We start from the raw sequence: 14,055 nt of genomic DNA on the forward strand, positions 1-14,055 counted from the left end.
AGGGTCTAGATTAATTTTTGAACTCAGATCCTGAATTCCAGCTCCAAGCCAGAAGAAAAAAAGAAAGGAAGGAAGGAAGGAAGGAAGGAAGGAAGGAAGGAAGAAGACAGGAGAGGAGAGGTGAACAGAGAAGAAGAGAGGAGATGAGTGGTAGAGAGGGGAGAGGAGGGGGGAGAAGGAAAGGGGCAAAGAGATGAGAAGGGAAGGTGGGGAGACGAGAGAGGAGAATGAGAAGGGGAGGTTATGGGAGGAGAGGGGAGGAGTTAAAAGTGAAGAGACAAATCACCCTGGATGAACTTTGAAGACTGTTACATGAAATAGATCAATGACAAAAGAGGATATAAATGTCTAATTCCACTTATAAAAAGTACCTAAAATATTCGAATTCAGAGACAGAACATTGCTTGGCAGTCATCAGAAGCTTAGGGAAGATGGAGTTGGGGGTTGTGTTTAATGTGTGGTTAGTTTCAGTTTGGGAAAAGAAAAATATTCAGGAAAGACATAATGCTGATGATGCTTTATATAACAAGGATAATGTTCTTGAATGACACAGACTTAGTTGTAAACCTAAAACGGCCTAAATGCTTAATTGTATGCCTTGTATATTTTACATAACAGAAGAGAAAGGAATGAAACAATCAAAACCTTAAAAATAAAAAGAGAATATACAAGATGGAAGTTTAGTTAAGAAGGATGCACAGATACCAAGACAGCAGGAAGGAAATAGAGTAATGTCTTCCTGATTTTAACTCTATTTTTCTCCAATTGGTACTGAAAGTGAAAGTTAGGCATGGTGGCATATACCTGAAATAGGAGCATTCCAGACAAGGAGGTAGTGCATCTCCTGTGGACAGCTTGGATTGAGAGGTTTTCCTTAGAAGATGTGTATAGATACTTTATAGTCTCTGTCCAATTCTGAGGGAAAACAATGCCCACAACACTTTGCAAGTAGACACACAGATATGGCTGAATCACTGCTAACCTTCTGGGTCTTAGTGTGCATGTGGCAAAGACAGAGGACAATAAACACATTGAGACATTTACAAATAGAATACTTAGATGGCCAAATGTAGAGAGGAGGTGTATTTTGGAACAATCATTTGGCACCCTATGTCTGCCAGTTTCAAAAATCACTCTTAGGGAACAGCTGACTATAAAAGTCTAAATACAAAAATCAGACAAAATCATTTTAATAAAGACTGTTATTTATCTTAGTGGCTGAAAATAATCTGGCAAACCTTTCAGGTTATAGTCATTTTGTATCCAAAATCCTGAACTCAAACCCTTTGGCTCCAGGCAACAGATAGCAAGGATATTTGGTTACTTTGAGGACATATTGGTTTTCAATTAACCCTAAAGTAAAAGACTTGAGAGCTGGCAACACATTCTAGAAACTACTATGTCCTATGCCATGTATATAGAACTCCTTGTTGTTAAACAGAGGCCTGGTGCTCTGTAGCACTGGGACCTTGGAAAAGGAGAGCCTTACTCATTAAGGCACCTTCAATCTCAAAACAGAATGTGGACAGTCATCGAGGAAGATACGTGTGTGGTATGCATGTGTTCACATGTGTGTGTGAACATGTGTATGAACATACATATTTGTGTTTGTAGGCTAGAGGTTTATGTCAGATATCTTCCTCGAGACACACACACACACACATATGCATGCTTGTGTGCATTCAAGACAGATGAGTTAATATATCAGGAATCTCAGTTTACATAAAAAAGAACGATGCTGAAATAGTGCTGACCTCAGGTGTCAGACCTTGATGGGGAAATGGGGATGAGTGAGGAGCATATGCGGGCTTAACAGGACTTGGAAGCACAGATCACAGGGAATCAATCAACTCTTCCACAAGCTGGAGCAGGAGTCAGGCCCTAGCTGAAGAGGTAGGCCTGCAACTAGGATGAAAATCCACTGAAGGACATTTCACTAATCTGTTTCTTAAAATACCCTAGATGTGACTCTTGCTTCAAACCAAGTTGAAAACAGACTAAGTTGAAAACACTGATTTTATTTCAAACTATGTTGATTGCTTTTCCCTTTGAGAGTTTCATTTGTTTATCAGCAGAAATTCCTGGGCTAATTCCGAGAAATGCCATTCATTTCTGGCCAACAACAAGTCATGAACAATGGGTGGGGTAGAAGGGGGAGCTCCCCACGGAGGGTCTTGCTTTCTGGACATGACAGCCAGGGCCTCTGAATGTGCATGGCGGCAGAAGAGAAAGTAGTGGGAAAGCATGTGAAGGCAGGCCAGATGGCACACTGTATGCATGCCACTGCACGCTTAGTCCTTGGGAAATGCTACTCTGGCAAAATGTTGTCATGGTGCCCGTTGAAGATTAGCAGGGTCCTCTCGCCAGTTCAGTCTTACAGAGGATTGCTGCTTTCTGAGTTCTCCTGAGTCCCCTTTCCCAGGATCTCCCCTGGATGCAATAGCTTTATTGCCTTTTCCAAATCCAAGAGATGAAATTAATAAGAATGTCGGGTTAAGTATATGAAACTAACAGCCCAACTGCATCCGAGTTTTTAGTGTAGAGTCTGGCAATCGACATTTTATCATATTCCCCAAGGTTACCCTTAAGCATGTTCAACTGTAATGAGTACATATTTACAGATCTGTGGGAAAAAATAGCCCGTTATGCTAAGGACCTCTTCCACATCAAGACACTCACATAAAGTTGGGCTTGATAGCTCATGCATGTGATCCCAGTACATAGGTAGCTGAGGTAGAGAACTGCCCTGAGCTTGAGACCAACTGGTTACACAATGAATTCTAGGGTACAGAAGTAGGGGACAGGAATGAAACCTTGTCTTAAAGAAACGATAAAAAGAGCTACCATGTCTTTCAAACAGTGTCTCATGAATAAGACTAGAGTCCAATTTTTCTTTGTGGCTGATGACCTTGAGCTTCTGATCCTCATGCTTCTACATCCTGAGTGATGAAATTACAAGCCTGTGCCACCACACCCAGTTTTATGTGATGCTGGAGATCAAAATCAGGGTTTTCTGTAGGTTAGGCAAACAGTCTATCCATTGAATTGCATCCTTGGCCCCTTCGCAGATTATTGCTTTGACACACATGGCTTTTAGTAATTGACATGAGCCACTGCTTTCTAAAATATGTATCAAAGAACACTAATCCTATAAAGTGCTTTACAAAATCATGAGTCCTATGGCTGAATAAGTTTGAGAAACACTGCATCCTATTCACATTTCTAGTATATGATGCATGTTAATATACCAATGGTTCTGAGAAGTTCTGCATTGAAAGTAGCTGGTTGAAGTCTAATTCTGAAACTTCCAAATATACTTGACCATACAAATATTTTCCCTTAAGAACCCTATTACCACACCACAAAGTTATGTTCCTTAGAGGAAACTTTGTTAAATACCATCCAGATTAAGAAACATCATTATAATAATGTTTTTTAAATATTTTTTATTATTTTTAAAATTGTGTGTGTGTGTTGGGGGGGGGTTGTCACAGTGCTGGTTTTACATTTGGTTATGAGCATGTGAGTACAGGGAGCCATGGAGGTCAGGGAATTGGATGACTTGGAGCTAGAGTCTGGCCTGACACGAGTACTGGGAACTGAACTCAGTTCCTTGGGACAGCAGCAAGAACTCTCAACTACTAAGCCATCTCTCCAGCCCCAAGATATTTTTGAATATGGAAATCAAGTGGAAAAATTATTCTGAACTAGCTGCTGCTGTCTTCCACCTTTGTGAGGGGCCAGCTAATGCCAGCTGAAGAGCTCTCTGTCCTGTCATTACAGAAGACAATATTGTTCTTTTCTAAAAGCCTTGTTCTTATATAGGAAATCAAACTATTGGCAAAAAGAAATTCACCTGCCTAACTTGAAGTAAAGTGACAAGTGACACTTTCTTGAAAAAGGTTTTTAACACTGCATATTTTTCAAAATGTCCAAAGACCAGGATTGAGAAAAATGATGTAAATAAAGATGGCAGATAACTGAAGAGGTCTGAGAGAGCTGTCAGTGTAGACAGAGGGTCTAATAATCAGAGGTAGACATGTCCTTTAATAACCTCTACCAAGCTGTATAGAAAAAATAAAATTATAGTAATGATAAAATAATAGTGATAACATAAACTATAAACTAGAGGCCAACAGTATAGAATCCTTAGATTCTGGATAGCTTTGGATCTCAAGCAAAATATCTGGTGGTTCCTTCCTTCCTTCCTTCCTGTTTGTCTTCCTTTCTTTTTTGAGATATGGTCCCACTTTGTAGCCCTGCTGTCCTAGACCTCAATCTGCAGACAAGGCTGGTCTCCCGCTCACAGAGACCTGCCTGCATCTGACTCCCAAGTTCTGAGATTCCAGGTGTATGCCACTGTGCCTAGCAAAATGTCAGTGGCTATTGGAAGATGCCAAAGAATAAACCCTGGATCTCACCCAGGCAAATATGTTTTGTTTTTGACATGGGGAATAATTATATGGCTCAAGATGGCTTTGAGCTCACAATCTTTTTGATTCAGCCTTCCATGTGCTGGTACTACATGCATGAGCTACCAGGTCTAGCTGTAATTTTGTTTTGTTTTAAATATGTGAACTTTTTTAAAAATGAAATTTATTTCCTCACAATTTCCTAAATGTATACCAAATACCTTCTGATTATCCTCTCCTGTCCTTTATTATCTCCCTCCTTCCTTGTCAACCACAACTCCTCCCTATGTGCTAATTCTTCTACACAAGCTACACCCATAAAGTCTCACCAACATGTCTACCCAAACTTAAGTTGAACAAGGAAGTCACCAAGGAACCCTGTCAAACTGCATATGGGGAAAAGCCCACAAGGCCTCATCCCTACACAAAGAACTACAAGTGACTGAGTACAGTTGAAAGTTGGAGAGGTGGCCCTTCCCAAGAAAGAGAATACCAATTGGTTGTCTAGCAACACACAGTTGTGAAAATATACATGCAAGTGACATTGTACAGCCTCAACAGGTCATATTCGGATATATATATATATATATGTATATATATATATGCAATGTATGTATATATGTATATATATATATATATATTTACATGAAATGCTAACTAAAATATAACGAGAGGCCATGGATTTGAAGAAGAGGAGAGAATAGTATATGGGAGGGTTTAGAAGGAGGAAAGGAAAAAATGTAATTAAAAGTACTGAAGAACTTCGGAGGGCGGAGAAGCATCTTAAAAAATGCTCAACTTCATTAGTCATTAGGGAAATGCAAATCAAAACAACCCTGAGATTTCACCTTACACCAGTCAGAATGGCTAAGATTAAAAATTCAGGAGATAGCAGGTGTTGGAGAGGGTGTGGAGAAAGAGGAACACTCCTCCAATGCTGGTGGGGTTGCAAATTGGTACAAGCACTCTGGAAATCAGTCTGGCGGTTCCTAAGAAAACTGGGCACCTCACTTCCGAAAGATCCTGCTATACCACTACTGGGCATATACCCAGAGGATTCCCCAGCATGTAATAAGGATACATGTTCCACTATGTTCATAGCAGCCCTATTTATAATTGCCAGAAGCTGGAAAGAACCCAGGTATCCCTCAACAGAAGAGTGGATGCAAAAAATATTGTAGTATATCTACACAATGGAGTACTTACTATTCAGCCATTAGAAACAATGAATTCATGAAATTCTTAGGCAAGTGGATGGAGCTGGAGAACATCATACTAAGTGAGGTAACCCAGACTCAAAAGATGAATCATGGTATGCACTCACTAATAAGTGGATATTAACCTAGAAAACTGGAATACCCAAAACATAATCCACACATCAAATGAGGTACAAGAAGAATGGAGGAGTGGCCCCTTGTTCTGGAAAGACTCAGTGTAGCAGTATAGGGCAAAACCAGAACGGGGAAGTGGGAAGGGGTGGGTGGGAGGACAGGGGGAGAGAAGGGGGCTTACGGGACTTTCGGGGAGTGGGGGGCTAGAAAAGGGGAAATCATTTGAAATGTAAATAAAAAATATATCGAATAAAAAAAGAATAAAAAAAGAAAAAAAAAAAAAAGAAAGGGAAACAAAAGAAAAGGAAAATAGAGAAGAAAAGAGAAGAAAGAGAGAAATCCCCTGAGCTGATAACATTTCATACTGCAGCTACAATATTCATCTCCTAGTAAAAAGGGATAAAAGTTAACTGGCTGTTTAGAGGTCATCAGCTTTTTCAACAAAATATAAAAGGTAGTTGAATACAGAATCTAAAACATAACATAGGAAATGAAGAGAAAGAAATGATTATCAGAAATAGTTAATGGCATGAATAACAAAGCAGCTGAGAGAAAACCACATGAGCCTAAAGATGGAGAGAGGCTCAGGGAGTAGAGTGCTTGCTACACAAGCCTGAAGACAAGACTTCAGATCCCCACAATTCATATAAAGAGGCAGCTAGTGGTGGGGGTATGGTCCATCTGTAATCCTAGAACAAAGGCAAGAGGGAGGGGCTAACTGCAGTGAGCTGCCCAGCTAAATGAATCAAGCCAGTGACTTTTGGATCCAGTGAGTGACCCTGCCTCAATATATATGGTGGAGAGAGCTCAAGGCAATCATAACTTCAAACTTCAACCTTTATTGTGTATAAGTTCAAAGGTACAATGCGCTCCCTCACACATGCAAACATGCATACATACATGAACACAGGACACACAACATAATAAAAGGAAACAAACACACAAAAAAGAACAAGGAAGTCTAAAAATGTGAAAGTGGATCTAGAATCATTTTGAACTCATCTGGAAGTTCCACTCCTAGTTGTCCACCTAAAAGAACCAAAAACATGTGCCACCCAAAATCTTGTAGCCAAATATTCATAGTGCACTGCTGACAACAGTCAAATAGTGGAAAGAACTGACATGAACACCAGTTGATGAAATGATAAACACATGTAATATGCTGCTTTGATAGATAATGGCCCCCACAGGCTCATTTATTGGCATGCTTAGTGTCTAGTGGTGAAGGGCTTAGAAAGATTAGGAGGTGTGTCCTTGTTGGAGTAGTTGTATTCTTGTTGGAGGAGGAATGCTGCTGGGGGTAGACTTTGAGGCTTTAAACCTCAAATGCCACTAATGCTACCAGGCAAGTGTCTTTTATCTTTTTCTCCCCCTTTATCTTTCCCTCTCCCCCCAACCACCTGCAGATCAGGAATTCCACTCTTAGCCACTAATCCAACACCAACACGTGTGTGCCACCACGTCCCTGTCATGACGATAATGGACTAACCCTCTGAACTGTAAGCCAGTCCCTAATGAAATGCTTGGTTATGCTGTCTCTTCACCTCAACAGAACAGGGATTAAAACGAGCAGTATGAGCATGCCGGTGGATGTTATTTAGCCATAAAAAGGTACTGAAACAATGGCACAAACTATAACAGAGCCCTAGCTTTGAAAACATTATGCTAAGTGAAAGAAGCCATAAGCCAAAGTCCCCTTACTGAATGAATTCATTACTGTGAACTCCACAATAGTCATATCCACAGATTCGTAGAGTGAGGAAAATGACAAGTAACTGTGTAATGTGTTTAAGGCATCGCAACTTTGTAAATGTTCTTAATATTACTGAATTGCATGCTTTTAAATGATAAATTTTATGTTGTGTGAATTTTACTGTAACATAAATAAATAATTAATAAATATCCATCTTATCTCCTTGCATTATTGTACAAACAGACAAAACTAAAAGGATCAAAAAAGGCCTCCTTCTTTTGTTGCTATTAATGCCAGAAGTCAAAGGCACAGTCATTTGATTAAATGTATGGAATGGGAGCAAGAAACAAAATGCATGAAGTTAATATTGAAATATGAAAAAATGGATGCATAGTGGTCAAGTGATTTGTTCTCCTTCCTCTATAGTGTCAAAGGCCAAGGAGATTATATCTACTTTATCTTACATAGCTGATTTCTGCTGGAGTATGGATTTACATGATATAAATCTGTGTATATGTATGTTGAATAAGAATAACAGATTAGTGCAATGGAGAACTTTTCTTCATTCATTCATGAAATTTTGCACTATCAAATGACAGAAATTAAATGTCAAGTACACTGACTGAATTGCACCAATAAGCAATGAAGAACTATAACCTTGTTTCCAATCACCCTTTGTTATTCTTGTCTCTGATTTGGTGGCACATTCTTTTTAAGGTGCATAATTATGTGGGTTGTTCTCTTATACAGACCTTGGCAGCCTCAGACCTTTCTTAATCTAGTCCTAGTAAGACACTATCACCATTTTATAAGGTGATGCTTCTATTTTTGTAATATTGCTTAATTGCAAATGTAAGAAACCCTTAGACTCCACTAGTATTTATTAGTATACTGCTTTGTCAGGATTCCAGTTATAGCTTTCATAAGCCATGAGTGGTTTTCTCTAATCTTATTTTTTCTCAAATGCTCTGCAATTTTTGAATGTACAACTAGACAGAAAGTGAGGGTTTTCAGAGATGCACTATTGCCTTAAAGCAGAAATATCTGTGTTTGCAAACTCATCTACAACTCAGGTATTGGTAAAAGAAATGATGGAGTTTCTAGCCTTCCCCTTCTGAGAATACAGTGCTTCAGTAGGAAAAACCCTTTCTTGCCCCACCAGGAATTAAAAAGACCAGGACTGAGGAAATAAAACCACTATGTCCTTATCCCTAATAAAATCATGTCAAAGAGCCAAACTTTTTCACACCTAGCCGAAAGAAAACAGTGTGGATTAGGCGGCCAGTAACCAGATCAAATCAGCTATTTTGGCCATTTTATAACAACTCTTTAATAACCTAGGAATGCTGGAACACCTCCAAGGGAACACAAATTTATTAATTCTGAATAGCAAACTCTCATGGAATAAACATTAAGCATTCTTAGATAAAAATCATAGTTTAGGGTCCTGTTCAGTAAGAAATACTTATTTGGGTGACAAAAATTATATATAAATTTAAAAGGGAAATATTTGGTTTGCTATCCTTCTTTCCTTAGTACATCTTTACCCTAATAGAGAAGATAGGGAAATGTGTCGCTATAGGCTTCTCAAGGACTACATACAGTCAGTCCTGCTTAGGGATGAGAACAGGATCAATGACACCCGTGACTCCTAGTAGTTTAAACTATCCTCAGAAGAATGCCCCAGCCTTTGTGTAGCAGCAGTGCTTTCTTTGGGCCCAGGAGAGGCCTGTGGTATGTGACCAAAAGAAGAAAACACTGCTCATCAGTGTTTCATGACAATCAGTATCTATTGTTCACTGGCAATTCTGGAAAAGCAGTCTGCATACTCAGATTTATATCTTTTGCAGGAGCTACAGGACACAGCCACAAACAGGTAAGACCTTTGGGAAATTTGAGCGTAAATGGTCTACAACAAAAGGTGTGGGAACAAAGAAACAACTGGTAATACACAATCCCGCTCTATTTTTCAAGCACAACACTTAGAACCCTTCCTCTAATCTTGCCATTACCAACATGATTGCTCCTTTGTAATTCACAATGCTATTTGCCATTATGGAAAATCACTCTTAGATATAGAGCTTATATATATATAAATATAGCTTTTAAATATAACTCTCATTTTAAAACTGGCATACAAAATAACAGGTTTTCCTGTGTCATTTTTACATATAGTATTGGTTGGACAATCTCCTTCTTAGTCTTCTCCCATATCTCTTTGTCTCACCCAACCCTGCTTCCATCCTAGGTCCCAGTATTATTCCCATTTCTAGTTTTATGTCACCTCTATGGTATGACCTTCCCCATTGCTCTCTCTAGAAGCCTGTCCTCCACGCCATCATGGGGCCATTTCTAGTTTTGATTCATCTATATTTACTTACATCACGTAGATATGCATATTCAAACATCAGTAGCTATGATGTAAATTTGAAAGAGAAAATGTGGCATTTAACTTTCTGAGTCTGGGTCACTTCACTTAGTATAGTATCCTCTGGTTCCCTTGAGTGTCCTGCATGCTCTATAATTTTGTTTTCCTTTATGGGTAAATAAAATTCCATTTTACATATGTACCACATTTCCATTATCCTTTCACCTGTGGATGAATGTGTGGGTTGATTCCATTTCCTAGATATTGTAAATAGAGCAACAGGATATATGTCTAGAGGTGAAATAGATGGGATATAATAGTAACTTTAGTTTTAGTTCCTTTTCTTTGACCAGGCATTTCTGTGGCCTTGATGGCATGAGTTTCTTCATGCCTAATAATCACTGGAGTGGAAATAATATAGAGGTGTCATAAAATTTAATGTCCTGTCTCTTAGGAGGACTATGACACTCCATCTTACATGAGTGGGACGTTTATTTCTAGAAATATTCATTCAAGAGTCTAAAACTTCCATATAGTAGAACTGAGATCAATATCTACATAGCAAAATTCTTTTATCAAACCCATTATTTTCTGTTATGGTTTAAACCATTTGCTTTTGCTTTGTTTTGTTTAATAGAAAGAAAAATTAACTTCTTGCACTGTGGTTCAATATGGCAAAGGAGAGCACATGAAAAAAAATCCCTCAGAATGAGGATGACATGAAGCTAAATAAAATAAAATAAAATTCTTTAAATGTAAAAAGAAACATAGGAATAAGGTAAAATAGTTTGTAGAATCAGATGTAGAAGAGTACAGTAATGCCAAATCAAATGGTCAGCTGGCAACTGGAACAACATACAGATAGGTGACACTAGCTAAGGTGGAACTACAGTCTGAAAATGGCTTCTGTGTGAAGCTGGTACTAGGGTTTGGTATCCCTGAAAGTCCGGAAACATTAATGAATATGTTGCACTATTAAGATGGAGAAGAACTTTTAGAAAAGGGGGCATTTCCTTGAAGGAAATAGTGCGACCTTGATCTCTCTCTCTCTCTCTCTCTCTCTCTCTCTCTCTCTCTCTCTCTCTCTCTCTCTCTCTCTCTCTCTCCTCCCACGTCCTGATTGCCTGCCTGACATTGCACTGCACAAAGTACTTTCTTTCACTAAATACTTCCCAACATGTTGGACTTCATATGACCAAAGCAACACAGCCAAACAACCTCATGCTGAAACCTCAGAAAAGGTGAGCCAAAATAAATCTGCTTTTTTCCTGTTCAGTTAATTTGGGTTTTCTCACATTTATTGTCATAACAATAGAAACATGACTAACATGGCTGAGTACCAAAGTCATATGCTTCACATCTAAAAAGGTTCTAACATAATTCTGCCCGCACTGTGTTGTTCTCCCAAAATACACTGATTACCCAAGGTTGGCAGTTGTAGTTGAGGTTCTATTTCAAGAACATTATGAAAGAATAGTACTCTACATTGAAACAAAAGTTTCTATTAAGGCAGGAGGAACCTAGTCTGAGATAACCAAAATCCTAGGTTAGAGCAACATGTGCAAAAAGGACTGAAATAACCATTCGTTAAAGAATAAAGGGCTCATTCAAGATAAAAATCTTAAATAACTTTTAAGTAATATCTAGAAAAACAAGAAAAATTCATAACTAAGAAAAGCACTCAAGAAACTACAGAAAGGCTAGAATTTACATCTGAAAAAAACCCACAAATATTTCCACTTAGAATGTAGTATAAGAACATTTCAAATACATAAAACCAGAAAACGAAAGAGAATCAACCCCAAGAAATTATAGCAGGATTTTAAAATAATATGTCAATATTTTTAAAATATAATTTGAAAACTTGGAAGAAAATATAGTTATTGGAGATAAGATAAATAAACAAAACTTAACGGACTGTCCAAATAATATGTCTGAAAGAAATTTATAAACTAGAGAATAGAATTAATGAAGTATCATTGTGGGAAATATGTACAATGAAAAAGAGTAAAAGACATTAGGAGACACAGAGGACAAATTAAATGAGGTGCAACATTTTACATCAAAGACACTAGATTTTCGGGTTTTATAGCACCAGAAAGGCTGAGGCAGAAGGACTAGGAGTTTAAGGCTAGTGTGGGATACATGAAATTTTATCCAAAAATTAAATGAAGAGTGAGAAGTGGAGGGAGAAAGGTGTTCCAACAGTGAGAAGCAAGATATAGGGATGATTATTTTTATAAATATGATAACTGACAAACATTTCTCAGTTCTTAGGCTGACAAAACAATCTGAAAAATAATGATACTGCTGGGCACAGTGGCACAAACCTTTAATCCTAGTACTTGACAGGCAAAGGCAGGCAGATGTCTATGAGCTTGAGGCCAGCCTACACTACATAGGGAGTTGCAAGACAACCAGGGTTATTTAGAAAAATCTTGTCACAAACAACAACAACAACAACAACCAAAAAAGGAATCACACAAAGCAGGCTAATGAAACAAATTATACATAAACCCATATCTATTTATTCATCAAAATAAAAGAAGAAATCTTTCAAGATGAAGGAAATAAAAAGACCTACAACAGAACTATAATCAAATAGTTCAATTTTTTCATAAACAGAAGCCAGGAAGCCATTTAGAAATAACCTCAAAAGTGCTGAGGGGAAATGAGCGTCCTAAAATTTTATACCCAGCCAAATTATCATTCAAGAATGGCAATGACCTCATAAATTTTGAATATAAGTATTAGAGAATGTAGGGCAACTACTCACAGAAAGACTTTCCATAATGAAAAAGAAATATTAACTTAAATTTCTTATATGCAAACTGCAAGACAAGGAAAGGAAAAACAGTTTCTCTGCATTGTAAAATTAGCTTTTCAAGTCATTTTATTTCACCCTTTCCCCCCTGGAATTTATGAACTCAATTCTCTTAGCACATTCCTTTTCTGTTAGAATAGCTGCTAGCCCCTATTTACCATTTTTGTTAGTAATCATTTTCTGCCAGTGACCCACGATTTAAGAAGCTGTGGTTTAGACAAGTTCCTATGACATTCGGCCACTTTAGAAGATGTCTTGGATAGATTATGTAGTGATATCATAGGCTATCTTGCATACTATTGATCAGAAATACTGTTCTCTCTCATTTATCAAAGCCTCTTACAATTCAATTCAAGCAGAAGCAAATGAACACATTCAAAACCAGCATGCTCTTGTAGGAATTTACTCTGAAAAGTAACTTTCAGATTTGTCATTTCCTCATATTTTGGTGCATATACTATCATCATAGACATTCAAAAAGAGATAGATCTGCATGGGATATTTGTCACCTGGGAAAATGAATGTCTTTGTTTATTAGATTGTATTTACTATGGCATAGAAGTATACTTTATAGAGCAATATCAATAAAGCAATATATTATTTATAAAGGAAGTTACCTCTGTACACAGTAAATCTAAAATCTGCAATTAATTTTGAAGAGTTCTCTGACTCCCTAAAGTATACTGCAGAATATTCATTTCATCAATTTTTCTCCTCAGCAGAATGAATAGATCTAGAGGATGGCAAGGCTTTCAATTTTCAGATCTCAAGACAGTCTGATAGCTTTCCCTTAGAATGCCATTGGGTTGGCAGGCATTCTCTGAATCATTCCATGGTTCTAAGACTCTGGTGCAGGAACCAGGCCCTAGTCATATCAAAATAAAGTGTAGTTGAGGAGACCCCTACTTCAGGAAAATGCCCTAACCATAAACTGTGAAAACAGGCTTCCTAACAACTTTGTGAAAATATTTCTAGCTGGTTATCCCCAGACTTGCCCTTAACAGTGTGTACCTAATAACAACTGTGCAGTGTGGAGGAGGTGACTGTTCAGCAGGCAGGCAGCTTTATACTGTCATAAACCTTACTGGTTCAGTTCCTTTGATTTATGAACTACTCCTCATCATTTTGAAGCTATGCTTGGATGCAATTCCAGCACTAATTGTATAGGACACGTGCCACAATGATACAACTCCCCTGTTACCTACTGCTCATGGCAGGAAGAGGCTGTTTATAGCTATAATTCGTTTCTCCCCTTTCATTCCCTTTCAAATGTTTAAAAGCCCAATGAAAATCTGTTACTGGGTACCCAATAACATATTAGAACCTAGAATGTGTCCCACTTGGGCTATAAAGTGTATTTAGGGGGCCAGTTTAAGTTGTCTAAAATGTTCTAATTTTATTTCTGACTGGAAGTTTTGCTTCTAGGG

General features: G+C 38.0%; 1 protein-coding gene across 1 annotated transcript in view; it reads right to left on the minus strand.

Moving 5' to 3' along the window:
- Positions 1-14,055, minus strand: part of Chrdl1 (chordin like 1) — a 110,226-nt gene that overhangs the window by 68,092 nt on the left and 28,079 nt on the right.

The sequence above is a fragment of the Apodemus sylvaticus genome, chromosome X (genome assembly GCF_947179515.1).
Source record: "Apodemus sylvaticus chromosome X, mApoSyl1.1, whole genome shotgun sequence".
NCBI lineage: Eukaryota > Metazoa > Chordata > Mammalia > Rodentia > Muridae > Apodemus > Apodemus sylvaticus.